Below are 19,540 nucleotides of genomic sequence, written 5' to 3' on the forward strand. Positions count from 1 at the left end.
CTTAGTGTTCTCATCACTCACTACAGTGTCACTTAACCTTGATCAGTTCAAACTTTGATGAGAAAAGCAAATCATGGCTACAGAAACACCAAAGTCCAGTGATTGCTACTGCTGCATCTATTTTCCATTCCATAATTAATGTTACTTATCATGTTAATTACTTGTATTAATCATGATTTTGACTTTCTAACATGCCTTGCGCCACAAAAATCAAAAGGATCCGAGGCACCTAGAGCAAAAGAAGAACCATATCAAGGAGAAAGAAAGACTATTTAGCCTGTCCGTTGTCAATTTGTTCAACTTTTTTCTGTTTATAATTTGCAAGTACGTATGCAACTGTGCTTTTAACATAAATTTTACGACTTTTAAACAGTGGAAGTCCTCTGGAAGTTGGGCCGAGAAAGAACAATGGACTCATAATTCTAACATTTTAAAGTGCAGTTCTTCAATTCTTTGTATTCGCAAGATATTAATCAGCAAAGTTTTGTGTGCAGCGATTGAGGAGGATGTGATGATGGCATCAGAAGAAGTGGCCGTGAACAACAGTGACGATGGGCAGAGTAGCTGATGGCCTGTCGGATAGCTCGTCGTTGAAATTTTCCGTTGTCCCTTATTGGGCACCATGAAAATTCAGTTGACAGAAAACACAAGACCCGTGCCGGTCTCAAATGAAGGGTTTCTGTAGTTGTTAGACTCGATGTCATCCGGCGGATTGATCTAAAAAATCTAAATCTTGAAGCACGATCTGGCCTAGAAATGATATAGATACTGATATTGTGATACTTGTTGAGTCGGCTGAGTTTATGATGACTCGTTAACTTAGACAAATCTAATTCAAACTCGATTTAACCATGATGGGTCAATATTTAATTAAAAAAACATAATAAAAACATTATTATTTTAATAAAAAAATAGTTAGCCAAACTTAATTTAATAGACCACAAGTTGGACCATTAAAGCAACAACCTAAGCTCTTTTAACAACATGATAATTTGTAAAATATGAAATTACAAGTTCATCAGTTCTTTAGATTTCTTGTTGTCTGAGGTTCTAAAAATTTCAGATTATTTTGATTTGATGTATTGATACTAAAAATAATTTAAATTATAAAAAGTATTATTTTTAAAAATAATTAATTTTACAATATCAAACAAACAATAAAATAAGAGAAAGAAACATTTTCTGAACCCTCAAGGTACATGGTGTCAATTTTGAAACCCCCATCGAGTGGTCTGCCATTAATGTAATTATAAAAATTAAAAAAAAAAGTGCCCTGAATTTTAATGAATCTTCTTATTATTTAAATCAAAATGATGTCGGTTGTGATATTATAGCATGGATGAGATCTATAGAGCTGCTTCGTCAAATTGGAAACATGAAAACTTGGCTTAACATTGCCATGATTCAATTTGTGGACTATGATGTTCATGTGTAATTTTGGCTTTAGACAAGTTGTGCTCTTGCTCCAAAAAAACTTTTGCTCCATGGTTTTTTTTTTTGAAGTAATTCTTTTGATAGAATTTTTATTACGAGTTCTTGTTAATTTAACAAATACTCGTACAATAATTAACATTTCAATGAGAGGAAATAGCAAGATAAATAGATATATTAATATGAAAATCATGTATAAATCTTGATATGATGAATTTTAAGAAATTTTAAGAGTAGTTATTAATAGTCGTTTTCTTCAATTTTTTCTCCAAAAACATTGAAAAAAATTTCTTATTTGTAGTAGAACATAGGTTTATTTGTTAAATAAAAGAATGAGAATTTAACTTAAATCTTTGGTAACAATTTTTTTATTATTATTATTAATGTGGATGTCCGGGTCAGTTTGTGCGTACCTCGACTAGTCTCACGAGTCTTGAAGTTAATGACTGTGTAATCCTCTAATAATTATCATATTAGTAACCATAAACCACTTACTAGATGGTTCTTTGATAATAATTTTTTTTATCTATATAGTGGGTTTGGGAATAACTATAGCTAATAATAATTAAAAATAAATAAATTCTTTTACAAAAGATGAAAATAAATTTGACCGATGTAAAAAAGTAAATTATTTATCCATCATATTTTAGGTAAAAGAATTGCTTCAAATAAGATTGGATTGTGTAAGAAAATCTCATACCTTCTTCTTAAATGCTTAATATATGCACAAGTACCGAATCACTTGCCATGATCCAATTAGTGCATAAGAAACCTAATTGTAGCTTCCTTTCATGTTAAAGAAGATAAACATAGTTGTAAAAAATAAATTATTTTAATTAATAGAAAATCAAATACTTAACATATTTATGCATGGACAAAAACAAATTGCGAGACATGTTTTACCTAAAAACAAAATAGAGATTAATCTAAGAGGAAGAAATTGTACAATTAAAAAACTGATATCTTAAATGCCCAGATATTTAGCATCCTTTAAATCAAATAAAATAATTGAAAAGAAGAAAAAGGATAAATTATATTAAAAAAAAACTAAAAGGAAACTCATTTTCATTGTAGTAATCAACTATTGAAATAGTAAATTTGTAATTTTTTTCTGATTTCTTCATTGTGGTGGTCATTGCAGCAACTAATAAATTTGTAATTTTGTGCAACTTTTTTTTCAAAATAAAATAATATTTTTCTTTATAATTGGTCTATTTATTAATATTTGTTTTTTTGATTTTATCTTCATTAATTCATTGTTTTATAATTATTTTTAAGTTTTATAATTATCAAAAAAAAATTTAAAAATGGAAAGTCTATAATGTTTTTCTAGTTTCTTCAATACGATAGTCATTGTAACAATGACAAATTTATAATTTCTTACAATTTTTTTTTTTTACACTTAGCTTATTTATTATTTTATATTTGACCTCTTTATTATTATTATTTTTATTTATTCATTGTTTTGTAATTTTTTGAAAAAACAATTGTTGCAACTCCTTTTTTTTTTCAAACAATTGTTTTTACGAAGTGGAAAATCTTTAATTTTTCTCATTTTATTTATTACGGTGGTCACTGTAACAAAGGCAAATTTGTAATTTTAACCAATTTATTTTTGCAAAAAAAATTACTTTTTTTCTTTACACTTAGTCTATTTATCATCGTTTTTTTTTTGTTCTCATCTTCATTAATTCATTGTTTCGTAGTTGTTTGGAAAAAAAAAGTTTTGCAATTCTTTTATTTTTCAAACAAAATTCTTTTTAAGAATTGAAAAATCTGTATTTTTTTATAATTTCTTCCCTATGATGGTTACTATAGCAATGGCAAATCTGTGATTTAGGGGAAAAATTGCAAAGAAAAATACTTTTTTTTTCTTTACATTTGGTCTATTTATCACTTTATATCTGCACTATTTATCACTATTATTTTTGTTCTTTATCTCCATTCATTTATTGTTTTGTAATTTTTTAAAACAAATTTGCAACTCTTTTTTTTTCAAACAATTTTTTTTTAAAAAAAAAAATTCTTCTCTTTACTCTTGTCCTATTTATCACCACTTTTTTGTTATTATCTTCATTCATTCATTCAATTTTTTTAAAATTGTTTTGATTTTTATTTTTAATGTTCTTTCTTTCTACTTGGCCTTCTTACCACCATTCTTATTGCTTTGTAGAGATATTTTTAAAACAAATATCTCTTTCTCTACCATCTTTTTAAAACAAATATATTATTTCTTTCTCTTTATTGCTGCTATTGTTGTAAAATAAACTAACCCGAAGGAGGATGACTTTTTTAAAAAAAATATATTATTATTTTAAATTATCTTCATCATCATCATTATCAAATAAACTCAAAGGAAAAAGTTTTTTACTTTATTAGTTTCTTTACTATAGAAATGACACTCTTGAAATTTTGTTGATGTTTAAGTTTTGTGTATTTTTTACCTTTATGTTTTGAAAATGACATTGTTGTAATTTTATAAGACTTTAGGGTTTGTGAATCCTTTCTAGAATCATCTTTACTGAAGAAATGTTAAAGTTGATATTTTTTATGTTTTTTTAGACGTCTAATCTTTTTCTAGCACTTTCTAGAAAAAATATTCAAAGAAATCAATTAATTTTCTCATCAATCTAGTTTTTCTCCACAACCCTCTTCATCTTTTATGGTGCCTAGAAAATTCTAGATCAAACCATTAATACTAGGGGATTGGTGAGAACTAAGCTAGATTAGAAGAGGGCTTCCTTCATATTTAGATTTGATAAGTTTATGACCATAGACTGGAATTGGATAGGGCTTGCATTTTGAGCTTCTCTTGTGCTTCTTGGAATTTTGGGGTGACAATTGAAATCTCTTAGTTTGTCCTCAAAGAACAAGGGAAGTTTATCATTAAATTTTTTTTATTTTTTTTATTTTTTTTTACCAAATTCTCTTTTTTTCAACCACATCTAATCTTTATTATAGATGTCATGCTACTTTGAAAATAAAGCTGCTATGTTTTCAATTACACGACACAACCCTAGCATGCTTGATTTGAAATTACCTTGCAATTTAGTGAACTTCTTGATTATCGCTTATTTTCTTTGCATTCTTACTAACAACTACCTCTATTTATTGGTTCAATTTGCAAGTGATTCTCCTTTTGCTGCTACTCATTCTCTGCATTATTGTTTTTTGGGTGTCCTTTGACTTGCGGATAAATCAATAAAGGTTGCTATATCAACTCTAATGATTTTAGATATAAAAAACAATAAGAAAATACTTAATAATGATGACAAGATCAGAATCAAGATAAGTTCTTATAGAAAATAAGAAATAAAAAGGAATAATCCTCCAATTTATGTATCAAATCAAGTTTGAACGAGAATGCGTGCTGCCCTCAATAATTTTCTTTCTTTCATGGTTCAACTGTTGGTGTTCGGCCTGGAGCCCAGTTCGGATCCTGTGTTGAAATGGGCTAGCACAGGCCTCGATTTCAATTGGTATCAGAAACAGATTTCATTTCCTCGACTGGAGACTCCGAAATGCTGCTGCCTGCCATCGAGATGAGAGCATGTGCTCTCTCTCTTCCAGCAAGACGTTCTTCTCCCACAATTCCTCTGACACAGTGACACAGACTGCTCAATCATGGACTCCCACTGTGAATAAAAGTGACATGCATGTGGGATTCATCATCCACATAGACTAATCAAGAAAAACGTAAGGCTTGTAGCTTGAGATACAAAAAGTAATCTCCTGAAATGGGGGCTTGAATCTGTGGGTCTCCAAACATTCTGCCATGCACATGGCCAGGCCTACAATTCGAAGAATCCCTTGCAATGTCATAATTCTCTCTATCTTGGCATCAAATGTGTGCCTAATGTCTAATCCAGTTCAGTGCGGGTCCTCTACCATTCCCCAGGATTCGAGTATGTTTGTGAGATTATGTTCTTGCTGGTCCCATTGTTTAATTCTGTTTGTGAATGATTGATTTCTGAAAAGCGTGTTTTCCATGCAATATTGAAAAATATTCATCAAGATTCAGGAGAAGAAAAAAATGAATCGAAAAGAGGTGGCAGCGTTTACTTATAGTTTAGGTTTTTTTTATTGTCGTATTTTATTTATTATGAATCGAGTAAAAAAATAAAAAAATATATATATTATCTATTAAAATCCATTGTACTATTATTATTTATTATTCAAAAAATAAATAAACGGCAATCCCCTAGAATTGAATGAATAAATAAATGGATCTTGAATTCAAAGTCAAGAATAATTTTCAAGGACCAGCAGTTTGAAGAAAAACTCTATTCGAACAACAAGAATACAATTGTTTTCTTTTTTAGGACGCTTGCCAAACAAGACACTGTGAAAAACCTAATTAGCATGAGTTGTGCTGAAAGTAACAAAATCATACCAAAGAAAACGGATTGGGAAAATATTCAATAAAATGAAGATGACACCTTCCTAGGATGGAAAATGTAAGAAAACAAATTATTTATTAATTAAAATACCTTTTTTTTTAATTAACATGGGTGTCTATGACAGCTTGCGCGTACCTCGACTAATCTCACGGGTCCTGAAGTTAACGACCATATAAATCTTCAGTAACTCTAAGATTTGTGAGACTTGAACTAGTGATTTTTAGAAAATAAATTTAGGACTTGACAAGTTGAGCTATACTTATCAAGGTTAAATACTCCTATTAATAATAACAAAAATGTATTAACCTTCATATAAAATCATTACAATTTACATGTTATGAAATTGTAAGAGAGTAAATTATTTTTTTGACTTGATAATTATAATTAATATAGTATGTGTGCGTTTATGGATATAATTATATATAGTTTAAAGGATATAATTAATATTGTCAAATTACTGCATCAAATTTTAAAGATAAAATAGTAAATTTATTTTAATTTTTTATGACTTCTTAGTTATAAACCAAACACAATAAAAACTCCTAATATAAAGCATACTCTCGAAAAGATTAAAATAAAATCATGTATCGGGTTTAGGTAAATTAAAATAAACGATAAAAAAACGTCCATGTTTTTTCTCGTGACTTTATTGAATCAAGAAAAACTTATTTATAGTGTTTATTAATAGCATTAAATTCTTTTGGGTTTAAATCTCAATAGTCATTCATATTTTTAATCAAATACAAATTTTATATTCCCAATATTATATCGCCATCAATCACGTTCCTACACTGCCATAAAATCTGGAAAATGTTGATGGAAAGCATATATAGTGAAGATTTTGTCTGTATTTTCTAACACTGATGGACATGGTCGGAAATTTCCTTGTTCAGGTTTTTTATTCTTTCAGAATATTTTATCAATATTTCATTGATGTTTTCATTATTTTTTATATATATGTTTTAGTTTTGTTTGTTATGATCACCCAGCTAACCATTAAACAATTACCCTGCAAATTAATGGATTCTAATCATAGGTTTTGAAACCCAGCGTCGAACCGAGACCAGGTCGACCTGGGATCAGGCCGATCCAGGACTAAAACCAGGCTGGAATGAAAAAAAATAGAGGAAGAAAAAATCCGGCATGACCTGGTCAAAAACCTGGTTATGACCCGTTGATTTTTGTTTTTTGTTTTTTTACTAAAACCACGTCGTTTTAATTTTTTTAAAAAAATTGATTCGGTTAGAACCGGTGACCTAGGCCTTGGACCGGGTCGGGTATGAAAACTATGATTCTAATACAAACTACTTTGGATTTTAAAGGACTGATATTATTGGATTAAAACACTATATATTCACAAATCAATAACCAAACCTAAGATTTTGCTCTCTGTTTATTTATGGACATTCTAAAGACATGAAAATTTTCAAAAATAATAAATTAAGTTATATTGAAATGAACTATTCTTCTTACCAATATCATACCTAGCTAGTCTCGGCATGGCATCAATTCCAGTCATTGTAGTTTCGCAATATTTGTGTATGGAGGGGACATTTAAATGCCAATCCTTTCTTTTCATTATCTTAAAACATTCCAAAGCTTGCCCAAAAGTCCCAGTAAGAAACCAATCGTGAGATAAGAATAAGAAAACGATAGAAATAACTACTTCAATTATAGATCACAAAGGCATATAAAAGGGGATATAATATGACAAAACCAAAACCTAAAAAAGAAATAACCTTCACCCATCTTGCTAAGAATCTTGATACGAAATAATCTTGAGGGGTGTAGTTTAATTGATTAGATCCTGGTTTTGCTCCTTTAATGTTACCAATCCGAGTCCTACAAAATTTTAGAGCTACTGGAGACATATATAGTCATTAACTTTAATAAAATTTCATTAAATTCTCATTTGCCTCACTTTAATATACCTATAAACACAACAACAACTCAAACTACATTTACCTCACAGAACCAATACTTAGATAGGCTCAGGTATATTATCCAAACAATTTCATCAATTACAATTACTCAATATATTTTATACACAAGCAGAGTTTTTATTATTTTATGAGATATATATAAATATTCTCATATAATAAAATCCATAATAATTATTAATCCTTCCTTTCACTTTATTACAAACCTTAGAATATTAAAACTTAAGGCATATATCCAGCTTAGCTACATGACATAAGATGGAATTTATAAAATTCTACCAAACACAAAAACTATGGAGTCCCAACATTGAGATTATGATTATTGTTATGGTAGTAAATAAGAACCTGAAATACATAGTAGTGTAAATAATGAATAAAAACATGAAAATATACCTTACACTTACATACCATGTTAAACTTTAAGTGAAAATATAACTACAATAGTTCCATTTCATTCGAATTATCCCTTTTCGAGTAACACGTTTTTTAATTCACATTAATCTGATCATTACATCTTTATAAACTGATCTCTATCATTGCAATCAACTTATTTTCACCTTATAATCCTCGTCATTGTTGTCGACTTAATTCTTTTCAAATATAGTCACCATTCACGTGGTTAACTTAGTTCTTTTCACATAATTTTTCGTAATCTATTTAACAACTCATTTCACATATATATAAAAATTTTAACAAAAATATTTCTATAAACAAAAAGGTGAGGTGAGGAGCATCTATTTGACACTCTAATAGTATATACTCCCTCAATTGTCAGTTTAATCTCGGATGTCCCTCATAATTTTCATGGAAATATCCCTAATTAGTACCCATAATATTTTAACCCATTGTTCATACTTATTCAAACACATCATTATTCTTTTTCATATTGCTAAATTGTATCTCGAATACATTTTTATATTTTCTCATATTTTCAACTTGCATTTAGCATAGAATTTCAAATTTTTATTACCATTAAGCATCCCACATAAATTTTCTTATTTTCCCAATTTACTAACTTGTTAGCCAAAACTCAAGATACACAACCATTTAAATTACAAGTTCTCAATCCATTTTTAGACATAATAACATCGTTATAAATACCCAAAATTAACACAAATATATCAATTCTCTTACTTTCATCTTTTTATATTTACAAACATTACCATATATCTAAACATTGTATTTCAAATTAATCGCAATCACGATTAAAAATAATTTTATCATTATACCAATCCAATTTAAGCATGATAACATTATTTAAAACACCACAACTTACACATTTTCCATCAATTTCCATACTTCTATTTTTCCACATTTAGCAAATATAAATCAATATTCAAACAACTTATTTCACATGAATTACATTCAAACATAACACACTACCATCATCATAGAAATCAAATCTAAATATATCAACATCATTTAAACCACCAAAACTTAAACAATTTTCGCCGATTTCCATACTTTTTATCATTCCAAAATGTACTAGCAATAATTAAATTCTTAGCAATTCACATTACAATATTCACATCCAGCATCATTAAAACTTAAAAAATTAACCTAATTTAATCAAATTTTTAAATCCCTTAAAATCCCTAACCATAGTCTGCCACTACATGCTTCAATTTTTTATAATAAGTTTTTAAATTTCTTCAATCTAATCCTTAATCATATAATCTAAACCACAATTACCTCATGATTACATAAATTCACATTTCCAAACACAAATACACATAAACCTTAGATTTTCAAACACATTTATTTTTTATTTTGTTTTTAGATTTTCATAACTAATAGGAGATTCTCAACCTAGTCATAACAATTTTCCTCTTAGTTTATTATTTTATGATTAAAAATTATACTATTTAACAAGGAATTTACACATATTTATCTTATAATTGATTGCGGACATCTTACATTAAAAGCTTATGAATTGAAAAAAAAAAAATCTAGATAGAATTGCTTGCCGTAAATGGCATGATTTATTATGACATAATATAACGAATAATATGTTGACTGTCCATTTATCAACTCAGAAGTGATTGCTAATGTTTTGCATCCATTTCAGATTAGAGAGATTAATAAATGTGGGTCCATGTATAATTATTTTTCATTTTGGTATCTTTTATTTTCTCCCCAACCAAGTGAAGATTTCTTGAGATTCGTGTTTTCATTCTTCTCAAATACTCCTTCAAGTACAATATTGCACATAGAGATATCTATAACGTTAGAGTTGTGATTTATAAATTACTAAAAGATTTTAAATGAGGAAATAACATTAAAAACTTAAACGTAAACTTTACTGAAGATTGCAAAGAAGGATCATAGTAAATTAGGTTACTAAGTTCTTTTCTATGGATTGGTTTGAGGGTGGGGAATATGAAATTTTATAAACTACCATTCATCTAAGGATTAAATTAGAAAAAAAAAATTAGGAAGTAGATACTAGCTATATATATAAACTTCACATCGTATTTATCTTTATTTAGTTGAAATTAAAAAATAATTTTCATTAAAAATAAAATTATAATAACTTGAAGTGGTTGGTTTAGTGATTAATAAGGTAAGTGCTTCGTTACTTGGCTTATTAAGTTTAAACCAGATCATTATCCAGAAAAATTTATACACTAGACAGATATGGAGCACCATCTAATTTCATTATGTTGTCCATATATATATATATATATATATATATATATATATAAAGCATTTATCAAACTTATAATTGATATCAAAATAAGATTTTAACATGCATATTAATTATAAAATATATATTTGAATAGATTAAAACAAAACCAAAGAAAAGCATTTACTTCTTAAAGTACTTAAAAGTTAATCAAGTTTTGTTATTGTCAAGAAACAATAATTTATTCTTGAGATTTTGTTGCTTCTTACTTGGTATAAAAGATCTTTTATCATTAAGCCTCTCAAAATTCCAACAACATTACTTTATTTAGGTCCACTTGTAAACAATGCAAAGAACCAAGTAAATAAAGCTCACAAGTCTCTCTAAAAGATCGAACTTAAACTCTAGATTTTCAGAGGAACATTATAAAGAAAATGAGCTTTTAGTAAAGAATAAGGCTAAAAAATTTAGTAAAGAAGAGGTCACTACCTTAAACACTCTTCTTCAACTTCTTTTTATAGAAAATTTTAGGAATAAAGAATTAACAGAATTCTCTCAGTAATAACTTTTATTATCCTTCATTAAACAATAGTTAAACCTAAACTTTTTGGATTAAATAAGATGATTGGCATGAATATGTGGGTTTAAATTCAAAGCTCATTTGGCTTGGAACATCCTCCATCTAAAAACATAACATAGGTGTTCTTTGGGCTTAATTTTAATTTCTAAACTTCCCACTAAATATATTATATAACAAACTTGTTTTTTTTTTAATATGAGATAAAACTTTTAGAAAGTTTTGAGTTTTATCAAAACATTTCAACCAATGATTTTTTAAGATCAATTTTTCATTCATAAATAATTTGTTTAAATCATGTTAATATTTTATATTAAAGAGTTTATGTTAGAGATCAAATTCTAATAAAAATTTAACACAAAAAAATAAGTGAATCTCAATTTTAATTTGACCTCAAATATATCAATTAACCATATTTTTTTAAAAAAATTCTACATGTTTAAGAAGAAGACTTGGGGTGTGTTTGCACCGCATTTCCAAAAAATTTGAACTTTTTTTTTGCTTAAAAGAATTTTTTTATGTTTTCATATTGTTTTAATGTGCTGATGTCAAAAATAATTTTAAAAAAATAAAAAAAAATTATTTTGATGCATTTCTAAGTGAAAAATACTTTAAATCACTACCGCTATTATAATTTTAAATAGACCCTTGATATTCATTAACACATAAGCTGATTTGAGAATATTTCTAGTTATAATTTTATAAGTTTTCTTCCCACCACGAGATTTAACTTGATTGTTAAATGGGTTTGATCTACATAATATAATTTAATATCATTATTTAATATCCGAATCTAGAGATTATAAAAGAAATAAATCTTTAGAATGTATAGGAATATATATGAATAATATTCTTTAAATTCAATAAAAAAATATTCAATGGATACGATATATATATATATATATATTATCAAACCTCATCTGAAAATCACTTGAATTTAACGTGGAGTATATATTTATATTATATAAATATATTTGTAAAATATTTAATTTTTTTAATATTATATAATATATACATACCTTAACATTAATATAAATAATAATAGATAATAAATATGATATTGAAATCTAATAAAAAGTTTATAAATATCTATATTTTTTTATTCAATAAATAATAGATAAATTTTGAATTTCACTTGCCCATTGTCAATCCATGGACACGGTGCATTCCACAACTAAAATCTATATGAAATTAAAAGTAAACTTTTATGTATATTTTATATACACTCACTAAACTGGAGGATTTAAATTTAGATAATTTTATTATAAAGTTTTGTGCAGATGTGATTGGATTTTTTTTACTTTCATATTATATTATATTATATCATATCATATCATATATGACAAATTATCTTCAAAACTAGTAGGGTTACGATGAAAAAACACTGATGAAGACCGTGACTGAGTACAAAAGCAGGAATCAGAAAAGCGGGGTCCGCAAGAAGAGGCAGACACCAAATTTAAACCACACGATTCACGAGGCTCACGAACTATGACTCAAACTTTGATTCATGAGCTCCATTAGTGGCCGTTGGATTGTGCTGACACATCTCGAGAAATCCAACAGCCTACGTTTGAATCTAGGCATCTTTTGAAAGATCTTACAGGTTTTTGAATTGCCCTCTCAGGCTCAGCCACAGGGAATTATTAGTTACTCTGTACGTTTTTTAGCGATTGGTCAAACGTCTTCCATGTGCTGTGATATTAGAATGTCTTTCCCTCTATTTGTTTTAATCTCACTATTCGGACCTGTTTTAAGATTTAACTACAATATTGCCCCTCTTCCGCTCAAGATTTCAATTCGAGCTCCGTTGTTTTTTTTCGCATTTTGTTTTCCTCCGATCTTTCTAGATTTCTTGATGCCCTACTACAATAAAACGTAACATTTGAACCATCTATGGAAACGCAAGTATTGTTTGGAATTGCAATTTAATTTTTATATTTATTTTTTTAGTATTTTATTATTATTTTAATGTGTTAATATTAAAAATAAAAAAAATATATTATTTTAATAAGTTTCTAAATAAAAAACATTTTGAAAACCGAAATTTATCACACTTCCAAATTATTTTCTTATATATTAGTTATAATCTTTATCCAACCTAATTAAATAGCAGTATTAGTATCATTCATAACTTATTCAATAACAACTCATTAAAACCATAACCATAATAATAAATGCTTGATAAGTGCAAAAAATATAATGCATTAAAAATCAACAATAAATACATTAATTATATAATGATGTTTTACGTCTAAAATTAATTCAAATCCTTTTTAATATAAATCCTCATTGTTTTTATTTTCATTATCTTTATATTCATCATCATCTTCTTTATTGAATGGAAGCTATTAATTTCTTTATCTTCTTTCACTTTTGTATGTTCACTATTACTCAATATATCATTAACATCAACATCAACTTGAACATAAGTGTTCTCAGCGACTTAAAAAGTTGAGTTTTCTTCTAACTTGGTAAATAGAGTAGCTCGATATGGATCAACTAACTCATCAAGTTGAAATATATTTTCTCCCTTAGTTACTTCATCATTACCATCTTTAATAACTTGGACACAACTCTAGATTTGGTTTTCACAATGAATAACCAGTCAACTTTGTTACAATCCCTTTTAAAGGAATGATTGTATGTGTAATACACTTGTTGGTATTGTTTAGAAATTTTTTTAAAAAAACATTGTTAATATTCCTAAGTATGTGTTTTTTATTAATTTTTACCAAACCATTGTAAAAATCTACTCTAACTCCTCTATCGGTATCACACCAATAAAAAATAAAAATGTTGTATTTTATATCCTATGATATTGCAATTAAAACACCTCTTCTAATTTGCCGTAATAATAAACTTCAAATTTATTAAAAGTTGATTCCTTAACATAAACCCTATTATTATAGGTATTTTTACCATTTTCGTACTCTTCAGTATGAGAAACATATTCATCGATGAAATACCCATTATAACATTGGGCCTTTCTTTCAAAACTTAAATACAGTAATTTTAAACTTTCAGCATTGCTCCTTTGTTGTACACCTGGTTAAAGATAACAATAATTAATGGTTGACAAAAAAATAACAACAATTAATGGTTGACAAAAAAAAGTTAAGTAAATATATTTTTATTAGAGTTGCAAATTATTAAATACTTGTATTTTTAACCACGTGACATTAAAAAATTAAGTTTTAGTAAGATGTAGATTTTGAAATAACAAAAATTGATGATATTGCCTATAATAAAGTTATTGAGAATTTAGATTAAATGAGAATACAAGAAAAAATAATTTAAGAGTATAAAATTGCTAAACTAAGTTATTGAACGAAAGGTCTCAATTCATCATAGTTAAATAACATATAATTATGTGCTTATTTAAATTCGATGTCTAACAATATCTTCATAAAACTACATTATTTGATAAAGGTCATCTAAAATAGGAAAATATTGACAAATTCTCATTAAAAGACACTTCAACATCATCATCATGTCTTGGATTGTAATTGATTCTTGTTCTTATATGAGGCTTAAAATAACACGAGATAAATATTGAAATCTCTTCAATAATATAAACCTTACATATCAAATCCTCAACTAATGATTTTTAATTCTATATAATTTGTATTCTTCTAAACTCATTAATCTACTTATGTTCAAAGTATATCCATTAGAAAATTGTAGACTCTTAAGTCATTTGTACACAATAAATTATGTATTTTTTACGACACATTCCTTATCATTAAGCAACTTCATAATCTAACTGTCACAAAGTAAAGCTATATTTGTTCAAGCTTTTATATTGTTCTTTGTTTTTCCTTTGATGTCCAAAATCATGTTAAAAATATTTTTCTTGATATGTATGACATCTAAATTATGATGGATGAAATTAGTATTTCAATAAGAAAACTCCCAAAAAAAATTCTATGTTTTACCCAATTATAGGTCACACCAAAATCAAAAAACTTTTGCTTACCAAATCAAAAATCAAATACAATGTCATTATATTGCGAGATAGCATCATACAATTCTTGACTCGACAATATCGATAGTGCAACATCCCTTTTAGCTTTACCTTTCAAGAAGTCCTTTATTTAATTTTTATGTCGATGATGACTTGATAAGAACCTCTAGTGACAATAATAAAAAAAAAGTTTTACCACCATTCGTTAAAGTGAAGGCTTTATTATTTTTCATGCTGCATGAAAAACTCCCAATAAATATTATATTTTACCCAATTATAGGTCACACAAAAACTAGAAAATTTCAGCGTACCAAATTGAAAATCAAATATAATGTCATTGTATTGCGAGACAACATCATACAATTCTTCACACAATAGTATCAACGGTGCAACATCCCTTTTAGCTTTACCTTTCAAGAAGTCCTTTAGGTTATTTTTGTGTAGATGATGACTCGATAAGAACCTCTAGTGACAATAAAAAGAAGAAGTTTTACAGTTATTCGTTAAGATGAAGGCCTTGTTATTTTTCTTACAACATGGACAAGCTAATTTTCCTTGTGTGCTCTATCAGAAACCATCTCATACGCAGGAAAATCATATATAGTCCATATCAAAGCAGTATTCATTTGAAAATTCTATTTTCATGAGACATCGTACATCAAAGTCCTAAATGACCATAATTGATTCAACTCATCAATTAATGATTGAATATGAACATCAATATTTCTACTTGGACTATAAGGATCGAGTATGACTGTAGATAAAAACATGAATTTCAACCTCATACACATCTCTAGAGGCAAGTTATAAACTGCTAATATAATCACCTAACAAGAATAAGGTGCAATAAATGACCTAAATAGATTGGACTCATCGATACATAAACCAAGATGCATGTTTTTTGGTTTCATAAAAAATTGATGATACACCCTTTTTAACTACTTCCAAGCTTTACCATTGGAAGGGTGCGCTATGACTTCATCCACCGCGTCGTATGAATGATGTCATGTCATATGTTTGACTGTCTTCGGAGATACAAATAACATTTGTAGTTTAGAAGTGATTGAGAAGTATTTTAGTTTTTTGTATGCGATAAGTTTCTTTTCTTTACCAATATCGGGTTTATAAGAAGTTTTGCACTTTGACAAATTAGCATCTTCATCATGTACAACATGTAAAAGTTTAGGCATATATCATTTTTTTTTTTATCTTAGACCAAGGGGTTTCATCATGAATTTTACAACATAGAAATCCTCTTACAGCCTATTCCCTTAAGGTAAAATATTTTTTGCTCATTCGATGATGTTATCATAATTGGCCGTACTCAATCTATATTCTGACTTGATGTTAAACACTATTACAATGACTGCTAATTTATTTTTATTTGTACACCCATCCCATCATGGTTCATTAGAAGTTTTTAAAAGTTGAGAAAACCTAATTGCATCTACATTTAGTTCTTTATCTACACGTAAACCTTCATCTAGATAACCATGATTTATTTTTATTGCATTCTTCATCGTACTCATATAACGATTATTATTATCATTTACAACTTAATGTATATTGCTATAAGTAGATGGTGATCCAACAATCTTTTTTATCATGATCTTGTAAGGAATGTAAGGTTCTCCATGTACAAACCAACACAAATATTTTTCTACAAACCTTTTTTTTTTTAAATATGCATCAACATGTCATATGATTGGTGGAACTTTTTATTTTTACACTTCACACATAAACATCTAACTCCACCTTCACTAATATTCTTTGGATATGAAAGTGCAAAATTAATAAAACCCTCAACCCCTTTATAATAATCTTTCCTATGCAACCCTTGAAGTGAATCTTGATATATCAAAGAACAATCATTTATTACTTAGGAAACCTATATAGAATACCGATGATGATATTTATTAAAAATATAACCATGAATTCAAAATTCAACTTTGGTAATTAAAAATGAATTCACAATCTAATAACCAATTATCATTTGTACAAAAACTCAATGTTGCGTAAAAATATGAACTAAATAAATCAAATTAACAATAAATAATCAGTACCCAACAAATTATCTATCATTTGTTTAATTCAAACTTATTCAATCTAAATTCATATCATTTAATTGTTATTAATTTCATAAAAAAATTATATTTTTTTTATAAAATTTCCAACTTAACAATAAAATTGACAAAATATGATCGGTATCCATCAAATAACCCATCATTTCCTCCAGTATAACATAATTTATAAAATCAAACTCGATTTCATAAAATTACAAACAAATTCATTTTTTCTTGAACCCCAAAAAACTCTAATATACAAATCATACTTGAATATAACAAAATTCTCTATGAAAAGGTTGAAAATCACATAAATATACAAGCAAACTATAAATACCAAACAAAAATATCAATAAATTAACCTAAAATATAAATTGGTAGATTTGCTTATTTGGTGTATGGAATATTTAGAAAATATCCAATCAAGTTAATGATGCTGACACTACTGAGTATTAGGGTAAACAAATTTAAGAGGATATGACCTAGATTTATGGAATAATAGGAGGAGTTGCTATTTTTTATAGTGAAAGAAAAATAGAAAGAAGAAGAAGAAAAGGGGATGGGGCCGCTATTGGTTGTAACACTTTTATATTTACTGATAGAATTTTTTATGAAAACTAGAGATATAATAATTCTCTCGGTAATTATATCGATAAATAATGACATGTTATTTTATCGAAAAAATCACTAACATATATTTTTTGATGTATTAATTATTTTTATCATGTCAACAATTTCATTGTTAATTATCGACAAAACATTTCTCATTGGTAATTGTATTGGTTTTAGCGATGGATATTTTCCATCGCTATTGTCATTGGAAATGTCAAACAAAAAATCTTCCATTACTAATTCTGCTATTATTTGAATTTATTTTTGTAGTGATTATTACTCCTACTTGAATGTTAATTCCTAACTATATTTATGAAAAACCAAATGCTAGGAAGATGAATGTTAAAGAATTGTTTTGAATATATTTATGGGCAACAACTTTAACTTAAAACTTATATTTTTATTTTAGATATAGACACTATAAACTTTTTAGGTAGTGTTTGAGATTGTGATAGAGATTATTTTTCAAAGTATTTTTTTGCTTGGAAATGCATCAAAGTAATATATATTTTTATTTTTTAAAATTTATTTTTGACATTAGCATCAAAACGATCCAAAAACACCAAAAAAATTTTAATTTGAAGCAAAAACACTGAAATTTTAAAAGCATGATTAGATTGCAAAAACAAATAATGTTTCATTCAAGCAAAGATTTTTCATTCATACGCAATAGAACTTAACTAAAAACTCTTTCTTGTTTGTACAACTTAGTTTATAAATTTATTATATTCGAGGAGGAAGGAATGGAAAAAGTATCGAGTTCTAAGTGATTTATTTCAAGTCTTAAAAATAAACTTTTCTTTTTTTGTATGCATCTATGGATGAAAATATTAATTTTATGTTTCCATCCAAGTGTTGGATAGTTTTTTGAAGGGTTCATGCTTTATTAAATTTGAGATATTGTTATATGATCTAATTGTCAAATTTTGTTACAAAGAGAGTTTATTCTACATTATAACTATTAATACATACAAAAATTTGAAATATATAACTATAAGATAAAACTTTTGAACTTTTGAAAAGATACATTATGTTTTAGGAAAATAAAATGTTGTATATGTAAAATATTTATTATCCTTTTTACTATCTTTATTTTGCATTTTTATAGATAAATTCTTCACTAAAATTAGAGATTAAAAAAAATAAGTGAATTTAGGGATGCGTGTGGTTAATATTCTAGAATAAAAGGGAAGAAATATAGAAAAGACAAAAAAACATTTGATTGAAAAGACAAAGATAAAAACATAAAATAAATATGTTTTAGAACAATTATAAAAGGATTCCTATATTTTCAAAACAAAAGAAAAATATCTAATTTATCTTCATTATTTTCATTTTTTAATCTATTATTTTTATGTTTTTAATCATGAAATAGTACTTAGACGCTACCAAGAGTTTAATTATTATTTTTTTGAAAAGAAGATGAAGGGTTGTTTTGATTATTATTCATTTGAAAAGAAAGTGAAGGGTTGTTTGAAAGTAAAGTACTAATATTTTTTCAAAGTATTTTTTACTCAGAAATAAATTAAAATAATATTTTTTTTATTTTTAATATTAATACATAAAAATAATCTAAAAATATATAATAAATAAATAAATTTGGACCCCCTTCATTTATACCACAGTCACAAGCGGGGCCAAGCCAAAATAAAAATGATTGGTTACTATTTCTAAACACCACTATGATTATAGTAAACTTTCAAAAATTAAAGAAAAAGGGATTAGAGTTGTTGATTCGTTATAAATGAGGTTGATAGACACATTACTTTCCCCATAATGGCATCCCCGTGATTATCTTTAAAGTCATGGGCATTAACCCACCACAATTTGAAAATTCCTCCTTTGCGTCTGCATTTAAGGTAAAAAAAATAAAAACACACCGGTCAGCTTTCATAAAGCCAACAGCAAAAAGAGTATAAGCTTC

The sequence above is a fragment of the Populus nigra genome, chromosome 17 (assembly GCF_951802175.1).
Source record: "Populus nigra chromosome 17, ddPopNigr1.1, whole genome shotgun sequence".
Lineage (NCBI taxonomy): Eukaryota > Viridiplantae > Streptophyta > Magnoliopsida > Malpighiales > Salicaceae > Populus > Populus nigra.